Source organism: Peromyscus eremicus, chromosome 10 (genome assembly GCF_949786415.1).
Source record: "Peromyscus eremicus chromosome 10, PerEre_H2_v1, whole genome shotgun sequence".
NCBI classification, from domain to species: domain Eukaryota; kingdom Metazoa; phylum Chordata; class Mammalia; order Rodentia; family Cricetidae; genus Peromyscus; species Peromyscus eremicus.
In genome coordinates this window covers 68942619-68952993 of record NC_081426.1, presented here as the reverse complement: position 1 = coordinate 68952993, position 10375 = coordinate 68942619, and the positions used below count along the sequence as shown (strand labels likewise).

Here is a 10375-nt window from a genome sequence, read left to right as displayed (position 1 = left end):
TTCTATTCCTGTTACAATGCTGTCTGCTGCTAAATATGTCCCTAGAGCTTCATGGGGTGTTCCCAAGACCAGTGGACTGAGGAAGAGAAGACTAGGGCCTGGCTTACTGATAGTCCTGCACATTATGCAGGCACCACCCAGAAGTGGACAGCTGCGGCATTATAACTCCTTTCTGGGACAACCCTGAAAGACACTGGTGAAGAGAAATCTTCACAGTGGGCAGAACTTCGGGCAGTACACAGCCAGACATTTTGTTTGTAAGGAAAAGTGGCCAGATGTGTGATTGTTCACAGAGTCATGGATTGGCTGGATGGCCAGGGACTTGGAAAGAGGATGACTGGAAAATTGGAGAGAAGGACATCTGGGGAAGGTGTGGATGGATCTCTCCAAATGGGTGAAGGATGTAAAGATACTTGTGCCCCATGTAAATGCTCATTGAAAGGTGTCCAGCTGAGGAGAAGTTGAATAAACAAGTAGACAGGATGGCCCCTTCTGTGGACAGTCAGCCTCTTTCCTCAGCCATTCCTGTCGTTCCCCAATGATCCCATAAACAAAGTGGCCATGGTGGTAGAGATGGGTGTTATGTACAGGCTCAACAACTTGGACTTCCACTCATCAAAGTTGACCTGGCTACACCTGCTGCTGAGTGCCAGCTTGGCCAGCAGCAGAAGCCAACACTGAGCCCCAGATATGGCACCATTCTCCAGGGTGACCATCCAGCCACCTGGTGGCAGGTTGACTACGTTGGACCACTTCCTCCATGGAAAGGACAATGCTTTTTCCTTACTGGAGTAGACACTTATTCTGATTATGGATTTGCCTTTCCTGCATGTAATGCTTCTGACAAAATGACCATCTGTGGAATTACACAATGCTTTATCCACTGACATGGTATTCCACCTAGCATTGCTTCTGACCAAGGAACTCGCTTCACAGCCAGACAAGTGTGACAGTGGGCCCAAGATCATGGAATCCACTGGTCTGCCATGTTCTCCATCATCCTGAGGCAGCTGGTCCAATAGAAAGGTGGAATGGCCTTTTACATACACAGTTACAGTGCCAATTAGGTGGGAGCAGCCTGGAGGGTTGGGGCAGGGTCTCCAGAGGTGGTATATGCTTTGAATCAGCATCCAACATATGGTATGGTTTCTCCCATAGCCAGGATCCACAGGTCCAGGAATCAAGGAGTGGAAAGCAGAATAGTTCCACTCACTATAACCCCTAGTGACCCATTGGTAAAAATTTCGTTTCCTGTTCCCATGACCTTAAGTTCTGCTGACCTAGAAATTGTGGTTCCAGAGCAGGGAGTGCCCCTTCCAGAAGCCACAACAAATATCCTATTGAACTGGAAGCTCAGACTTCCGGCTAGATACTTTGGGATGCTGATGCCCAGAGGGGTAATAAATAGGTCCAGATTACCATGGGGAATTGGATTGCTTCTCCACAATGGAGGCAAGGAAGATTCTGTTGGGAGTGAAGGCAATCCTTTGGGGAGTGTCTTGGTGCTATTGTGTCCTGTGATTAACGTCAATGGGAAACTACAACAACCTAATCCAGGCAGGATGACAAAGGGCACAGACCCATCAGGAATGAAGGTATGGGCCACTTCTCCAGGAAAAGAGCCAAGACCTGCTGAGGTTCTTACCAAGAGTGGAGAACATAACAGAATGGGTAGCAGAGGAAGGTAGTTATAAATACCAGCTGAGGCCATGTGACCAGTTACAGAAACAAGGATTATAATTGACATGAGTTTTTCTGTCATATTTTGTTAAGAATGCAGTTCATACAGATATTTGTGTTTTCTTTCCTCCATTTCTTTATCATGTGATGTAAAATCAATGAACATCAATGTTATCAATGAATATCAAGAATATCGGTGGTTATTATACTTAAGTTTGAGATACTAAAGAATGTCCCTAAAGGGCTATTGTCACTTATTCTAAATTTATAATGCATTTGTGGTTGTACAAGGGATAACTATATCATGTTAGGTGTAATTATGACCTGGTCAAATGTGGGAGACTGGCTCCCACATTTTATAACAGGGTACTCTTGAGGAATGAGGGATAAAAGATATTAGACAGAAGGATAGAGGGGAGAGAAACAGAAACACAGGATAGCCTTGGGAGGACCTGGATCATTATCCACAGGCCCCTTCTGTCTCTTCTAAAGGGCCTTTTATAGGAATGCCAAGAGGTGGAACAAAAGACCTCCCCCTAGCACAGCCAAGTGCAGACCCTTCCAGTCACCTGGTGACCACACACGTGGTCAAGCCATCCTCTAATGCAGCCCTGCTGGGTAAAGCAAGCTCAGATCTCACCAGGAAACCTTTGTGGGCCTCCACAGTCAAATATATGAGTTTGCAATTGTAGATGGGACAGTTATATTGTATTTAGTTGTTATTATGACTTGGTTATTGTTTCATTTGGAAATTAATCATGACATAAGGAGATCTGATTGTGTGCCTAGCTGACTTTTGAAGGGGTGGACTTATCATGGCCACTCTTGCCTGTCAACTTGACTACATCTGGAATTAAAAATGGAGGGCACACCTGCTGTGGGACGTCTTTCTGTACTCTGTGAATATGTGTTGCTACCATTGGTTAATAAAGAAGCTGCTATGGCCTGTGGCAAGGCAGAATAGAGCCAGGTGGGGAATCCAAGCAGAGAGATAAGGACAAGAAGGGAGAGTCAGAGGAGATGCTGAGCGCTGCCTGGGGAGCAGGAAGAAATGGAACACAGGTAACGCCACAAAGCCACATGGCAAAACAGGTTAATAGAAATGGGTTAACTTAAGAGGAAAGAGCTAGCTAGCAAGAAGCTGAGCCATAGGCCAAACAGTTTATAATTAATATAAGCCTCTGTGTATTTATTTAGGACTGAAAGGCTGCGGGACCGGGTGGGACAGAAACTTCTGCCTACACATACCTGTGAGAGAATTTTGCTTAAATTAGAAAGAACCACTTCTAATCCACATATTTGGGGAAGGAAGACATGCCTTTAATCCAGATCTTTTGAGGTGGGAAGATACACCTTTAATCTGGCCACACCTTCTGTTGGAAGCCTAGATAGGACATGGAAGAAGGAAGCTCTTGCCCTTTGTCTGCTTGCTCTCACCTTGCTAACAAGTCCATCCCTCCACTGGCATAGAGACTACTTCTTTGGGATTCCAGTGTCTACTGAAGACCAGCTGAGATATCCAGCCTCATGGACTGAGCAACTACTGGATTTTTGGACTTTTGGTTCATAACCAGCCATTGTTGGATTAGCTAGACCACAGCCTGTAAGTCATTCTAATAAATTTTCTCTCTCTCTCTCTCTCTCTCTCTCTCTCTCTCTCCACACACACACACACACACACACACACACACACACACACACACAATTATATACTATAAATTCTGTTACTTTAGGGAACCCTGACTAATACAGTCCCCAAACAGACTATCACTATAGTCATTTCACAGGTAATCAGTTAATGTTCAAAGAATTGTGTTACTAGGAGAGGGTTCTCTGGACATAGGCCTTAGAGTGTTAGAATCAGGGCAGTCATAGGAAAAAGCCAAAATGTGGTGTCACCCTAGGCTTAACTGAAGGCCAGACTGTTTCCAAACCCTTTTCTCAAACCCTAACACCACCCTAAATTGCTCTTGGCTCAAGGGATAGGTAGGGCATCCTATCTATCCACTGAAGAGCACAGAGTCCATTCTCCCTGAGTCAGAGGTGTGTCGGCTTTGCGAGATCAACCCAGGGCAGCAGGCCCTCTTGCTGGTTCCTCAGAACCCACTGGAAAGGCTAGTGTAGAAGCTGACTCTTAAAAGATGTGGAAGTTGGGTGTACTAATGTGGTTTGAAAGAAATGGCCCCCAAAGGGAGTGTCACTATTAGGAAGTGTGGCTTTGTTGGAAGAAGTGTGTCACTGTGGGGGTGGGCTTGGAGGTCTCCTTTGCTCAAGCTACGCTCAGTGTGGTACACAGTTCACTTCCTGTTGCCTGTGGATCAAGATGTAGAGGTCTCAGCTCCTTGTCCAGCACCATGTCTGCCTGCATGCCGCCATGTCCCGCCATGATGATAATGGACTAAATCTCTGAAAGTGTAAGCCAGCCCCAGTTAAGTGTTTTCCTTTATAAGAGTTGCCGTGGTTGTGGTGTCTCTTCACAGCAGTAGAAACCCTAACTAAGACAACTAGCATCCATGCATGACCGTTTATGTAACATGCCGCATCAGAAGGTGTCCTAAAAGAGACTATAAATCCTTATCCATGATGATGCCAGTGCCAGAGACTCAGAGACGAGCGTGAAGGCGCCAGGTTTCTGCCTGATTATATGGAGCAGAACTGCATTGGATTAGTAAACAAAATCTCACCATAGCGCATTCTGACCACACATCCTGCCCAAGCCAGAGATTAGGACCTTTAGACACTTTCCAAGGATAATCAATCTTCCCTCTTCCTTTCTTCTCTCCATTTTCCTTTCCTTTATTCCTTCCTCCCTTCCTTACCACAAAGGTCAGCTCTTCCAGCATGCCTCTGTGGACACAGTGGAAAGCCAGGCACTCACCATTTTTTTTTTAAAGATTTATTTATTTAATGTATATTGTTCTGTCTGCGTGTGTGCTTGGACACCAGATCTCATTACAGATGGTTGTGAGCAAGCTACCATGTGGTTGCTGGGAATTGAACTCAGGACCTCTGGAAGAACAGCCAGTGCTCTTAACCTCTGAGCCATCTCTCCAACCTCAGCACTAACCAATTTAATGGTAGAAGGATGCAGTGGAGACAGAGTTCTGTTTCAGTGTTTGAGAGACAACCCCCTTCTCTCTCTCCCAGTGGTGTCCCCTATTGAAGGATGCCAGGAGGTATGGGGAGCCCCAGAGGAAGGCCAGGTTGTTGGGAGAACCAGGGGTTTGGGCCTAGTTGCTCTTGGGAATCTGGAAGGAGATTACAGTCAGGTGACAAACTCACACCTCTCCACCGATCTTCTCTCCTTCTGCCCTGAGTTGGGGAACCGTCCTCTGAGCCCTGCGCTAGTTCAGTCCTTCCCCTGTTGGAGAGCCGATGCCTCTTCCACACTTACTTGTGCCTGACAAGGTCACCTTAGAGGACAGGAGTTCAAAACAAAGGTCCCAGGGCACAAAGGGCAGATCAGGGTCTCTGGAAGCCATACCAGAGTCTGCCTTAGTGCCTTAGTGTCTCTGGAAGTCATACCTAGAATCTGCCTTTGTGTCTCTGGGGTAGAGACAGAGGGTGAAGGAAAAGCTCCATGGCTGTGAATCAGGTCCTTCCCCCTTTTAGCCAATCTACAATTTTAGCTCGAATAATTTCCCACCTTGTCTCTTTTGTGTCAAACATTTTAATTTTCCTGTAGCTTAGTCTCCAAACTTCGTGTTTTGTTAGCTCGGTTCTCTTTCTTTTCCTCTCTGTCACCAAATAAAAACCATTCACAGACATCAAATGTCTCTCACACAGGCAGAACCCGGGACCCTGTCTCTCCAGCCCGGATGCCGTAAGACACACAAGCGGCTCCCGGGGCTGTGCTGGCCAGCGGAACCAGAGTGCCCGGGTTGGGTGCCCAGTTTGTCTTCTCAGCTCCCAGCCCAGGCTCTCAGAGAACACAGGGCCCGTCCCTGACGTTTTAGAAGTGGGTGGGGGACACTCTCCCGCCCCTCTCTAGCATTTGGAGATTATAGTCAAGTTGGGTGGCCCCAGCCTGCTGTCTACTCCCGCCATTCACAGAAGGAGGGAGAGGTCTCCAGGTGAGGCGCCACCCCCGCCCCTCTTGAGAATGCCACCAGGCTGCTTCCTGAGCAGCCTCTGCCAGCAGCTGGCAAAGCTTGGCACTAGGGACAGGAGCTGGGCTTTGGATGTGCAGAATGAGGCCTCCCTGAACTTTGATTCATCAATGGGGTGATGCCCCCTCAGTCAGTAACCCAAGAATCCTGCCTCCAACCAATCACATGAATAGTACGGTAAAGTAAACTAAGAATTGTGACTTTCTTATTCTTTCGACGCTGGGGCAGGAATTGGGAGAACTTTGGTTCTTACGCAGGACAATGAACAACGCACTATTATAGGCCACCCTGGGTGGAACAGCCTCACCCAGGCACGTACTGTAATGTGTGGCTGTGGGCTGCCATGTCTAACTCCCAAGCGTCAACTGACTTAGGACTCCATAGGACAATAAGTGTGTCACAAGTAGGGATAAGTTGATGGAACCCAAGCCTTGGATAAAGCACACACCACTCACTGAAAGAATGATTTATTGTTCTTGTATCTGCCACAAGCCACCAAGAATCAGTGTGGGCCTCTGCTAGAACTCCCCTTTCTTGAACCAGGGCACCGGGAAACTCTTCTTCCAGGAGCCAAGGAAAATGTCTTCCCCCTTGGCCAGTCTCCATCCTCTTTGTCCAGGTACCGTGTTGATTGCCGGTTCTTCTTCTGCTCCTCACACTGTTCCTGTCCCAGCCAGGTTAGACCCCCCACAAAGCCTTGACATCCGATCGACACACAGCAGCAGAGCTGCCAGCCTTTCCATGCTCAAGTTTATAGCTTGGGGGCAGAACATTGAGGGGGTGTCTTTCCACCCCTGGACAGAGATGCTTCCTAGTGGAGGTTAATAATGGGCTTCTGGAGAGTAACATTCATCACTGAACTGTCTGAAGGGTTCCCCAAGAACACTCACCTTCTCTCTTGCTCTCTCTCTCTCCCTCTGCTTGGTTCTACGAGCTCTCTATTCATCAACCAGCTTCCTGGCAATCAGTGCCTTTGAGCTTCTGGCAAGATGAGAGAGGCTGTTCTCTTGTTTTGTAGGAGACTCTGCCACCATGTCTGCTGTGGCCCCTGGGCAGGTGACATTTAACCCCCTTCGCATGAGTTCCATGGAAAGAACTATGGACAGGTTGTAAATATTTATTGTTGCTACATCTTACATTATGCTCTAGTATGATGTAAGTACTGATAAGTACTTTCCACGTATAACCCTTAGTATTTGTAATACGCCGATGCGATAAATAGCATCACTTGCATTTTGCATAGGCGGAAACAGGCCAAGAGAAGTTTTGTAAGTTTGATGGGATCACACAGTTGGTAAACAGAAATGGTGGGACTTGAATCCATGTGATCTGAAAGCCCAGATTTCTTCGTTCCCAGAAACCACCTTTCCAGCAACTCAGCAAACATGGATCCAACACCGACCGTTTCCCAGGCATTCCCTCTTCTCTGGAGCCCTGGTTCTCAGCTCACCCTTTTCCCCTTTCTGTTCTCTGTGGCCGTGAAGAAAGGGGTTCACAATGAGAAAAAGACCCACAGCAGTAAATGGAAGGAAAAGAACAGCCCATTTGCCTGTGTTCACTTGCACTTCATTAGCTACCGGGAGAACAGAACCATGTATCCTGTGTGGTGGCTGGAGCTCACAGGCAGAGGCAAAGTGCTGACTATGAAATTCCCTGAAACAACAGATGAGGAGGAATAGGAAAAGGCACCTCAAAGCACCAGAGCCTGCTTCCCCATCTTCTTATAAGCAGTTGAGTATCAGAACCGTCCTAAGACACCAGTAGCATCACCATCTGGCCCAGAACACTGGCCCATTGTGTGCTGGTCTCTGGGGAGCAATGTTGATACAAAGACTGTGGAGGGCCAAATTATTCAGGGTCAGAGATTCTGAACTTGCTTTACCCAGCAGGGCTGCATAAGGGGATGATTTGACCACAGGTATGGTTACCAGGTGTTTGGAAGGGTCTACACTTGGCTGTGCAATGTGCTTTGATATAGGAAGGGGGAGGTCTTTTGCCCCACCCCTTGGCATTGTTATAAAAACCCCTTTTGAATAAACAGAAAAGGACCGTTGGATATTGACCCAGGTCCTCCTGAAGCTACCCGTGTTACTGTCTTTCTCCTCCTCGTCGTTGTCTAGGTCTCTCTTTCTTTCTTTCTTTTTTCTTTTTTTATTTACAGGGGAGAGCGCGAACGCAGTCCCCCACTACCACAAATTATGCAGTCGAGTTTCCCGCATTTGGGGAAATCGCAGGGGTCAGTACATCCCAAGTGCAATGGATAAGCCTCGGCCTGGGAAAACCACCTTCGTGATCATGGTATCTCCCCTGCCAGGTAAGTATTAGGTCTCTCTTTCTATCTGATATTTTCTTATCCCTCTCTCCTCCTCATAGGAACCCCGGTAAAGGCGGAAGCTGGTCTCCCACAGAAGACTTGGATCTGAATGTGCTTGTGAAGGACCATTGTAGCCATCAGCTTCCCTTGTCTGGGAGCTATTGAAATAGTCTTAAGTTAGTGGGAGGCTACACAAGCTTTTCTGATTAGATTAACCAATCAACCAGTACATCCATCCATCTATCCATCCATCCATCCATCCATCCATCCATCCATCCATCCATCCCAGAGAGAACTGATAGAAAACTGTTCTGGTCTGGTGCCTAAGCAGGAACACAGCTTAGATTGTCACTTAAACCACCTTATCTCCTGGTTTGAGAGAACTGTTGGTAGCCATGATCCCCATTAGCCAAGTCCAGATTGTGAGAAGCATTCAGAAGAGCATAGCTAGATAATATGGATCCTTTGCCTGAACCTGGGAGATGAGTCATGGTCTGCCTGCTTGCCTTCCTCCCTGCAGATGATGGAGTTAGTTACTTTGGTAGCCATGTGACCCAGATATCACAAGTGGAAGTTTGCACGTGGTCTCTGGCAATCTTTCCTCTAAACCAACAAAGAAGACGACTCAGAAAACACCCCTGGCTTTTACTCACAGACACGATGCACAAAGCTACTGTAGTTACCTTGCCACTGTGATAGGAGATAATGCCATTGCACTGGGGGCTACAAGACGAAAGAGAAAAATCTAGGGTTTCTGGGCAGATCACTGCATCATTGAACACTGAAATCACATGCCTTCAGAATTCTTTTTTTTTTTTTTTTTTTTTGGTTTTTCGAGACAGGGTTTCTCTGTGTAGCTTTGCGCCTTTTCCTGGAACTCACTTGGTAGCCCAGGCTGGCCTCGAACTCACAGAGATCCGCCTGGCTCTGCCTCCCGAGTGCTAGGATTAAAGGCGTGCACCACCACTGCCCGGCTGCCTTCAGAATTCTTAAGTGATATAAAAACTACTGTGAGAGCCAAAGTTACATTTTAAGTTTTAATGACTATGCCTAAGAGATCCATGAAACAAAAATGCCTCTGATCTGCAAGCCCCTTACCCAAGGACAGACAGTTCCTGAAACACTGGAGGCTATTATTTATGGGAGATAACAAGCCACATATTTTCACTCCACTAAACAAGTTTGTTTGACCCATCTGCACTGATGTGCTTGATCACATACCAGCAGGAGGTTCACAGGATGGAGGTGTGTCAGGATGTATGCTTGCCTCTGATTGGACCTGATGGGAAATGCAATGAATTGTGGGTTTTCCTTCTTAATCTGCTACAAACTGGGATTCTGGGCCATTTCCCAGGAACCTGGGTATGGACCTGGCCAGAGCCTATCCACCTGGCCAGTGTTTAATTAAAGCTTTTTTCAAATTTGGCTTTAAATTGTGGTAGTGGTCTTATTCTCGATCGGTGGGATTAACACTGCTTCCTGCTTTCAGCCATGTCTGGGTTCACTCCCATAATGTACAGTGAAATCAAGAGAAATAGCTAGGTGCCAGTGTGCTACAAGAGAACAAAACAAGCATGCCTGGACCAAGATAAGTCTTTGCCGTTGCCAACCCCTTATCTATTGGGTTGTGTGGCTTCCGAAAGAATTTAGAATTGGAACAAATAGCACATATCCGCTGAGGACCTACTATGTGCCGGGTACAATGCTAGGTTCTAGGGTTGCCCAAAGCACACCAGGTCATTGTGATCATGGAAGTCACCTTCTGGAAGCCAGATGAGAAGTGGCCAAATGAGAATAGGTGAAAAGATTCTCCGGCAACTTTTCTACATATCCATTTCAATCATTCCTAAATGTAAACCTAGACTCTGAAATCAGATCTGGATTCCAATTTCATTCCCGCCACTTGCTGTGGCTCCCGAGAATGCTATTTAATCTTTCTGGCTATCCGTTTCCTCATCTACAGGGTAGATAATGAAAGAACTTAATTCATAGTGTTGTGGTGAGGACTTGACAGATGAGGAAACTCTGAAGGCTGGCACCCAGTTAGTCTCTCTAGATCCAGGTTGTCATCGTCACACAGGAAGGCTTGTTTGGCTTGTTTGTCCCTTGCTCTGCTGTGGATGAACCATGCAGCTTCACACATGCTGGGTAAGAGCTCCACTCCTGAGCTACCCACACCCTCACCCCAGACTATGACCATGACCATCACTATAACCCTGGCTGTCAGGAGATCAACAAGACGTAGATCGTACATTGAAGAAACCTGGAAGGC

The 10375-nt window shown here is 46.9% G+C and overlaps 1 non-coding gene across 1 annotated transcript; it reads right to left on the bottom strand.

The window, feature by feature from the left end:
* Positions 1-7947: 7947 nt before the first annotated feature.
* LOC131921328 (U1 spliceosomal RNA) lies at positions 7948-8111 on the bottom strand. Its single transcript, XR_009381954.1, has one exon. It is a non-coding gene; the product is annotated as a U1 spliceosomal RNA (small nuclear RNA).
* Positions 8112-10375: the final 2264 nt, after the last annotated feature.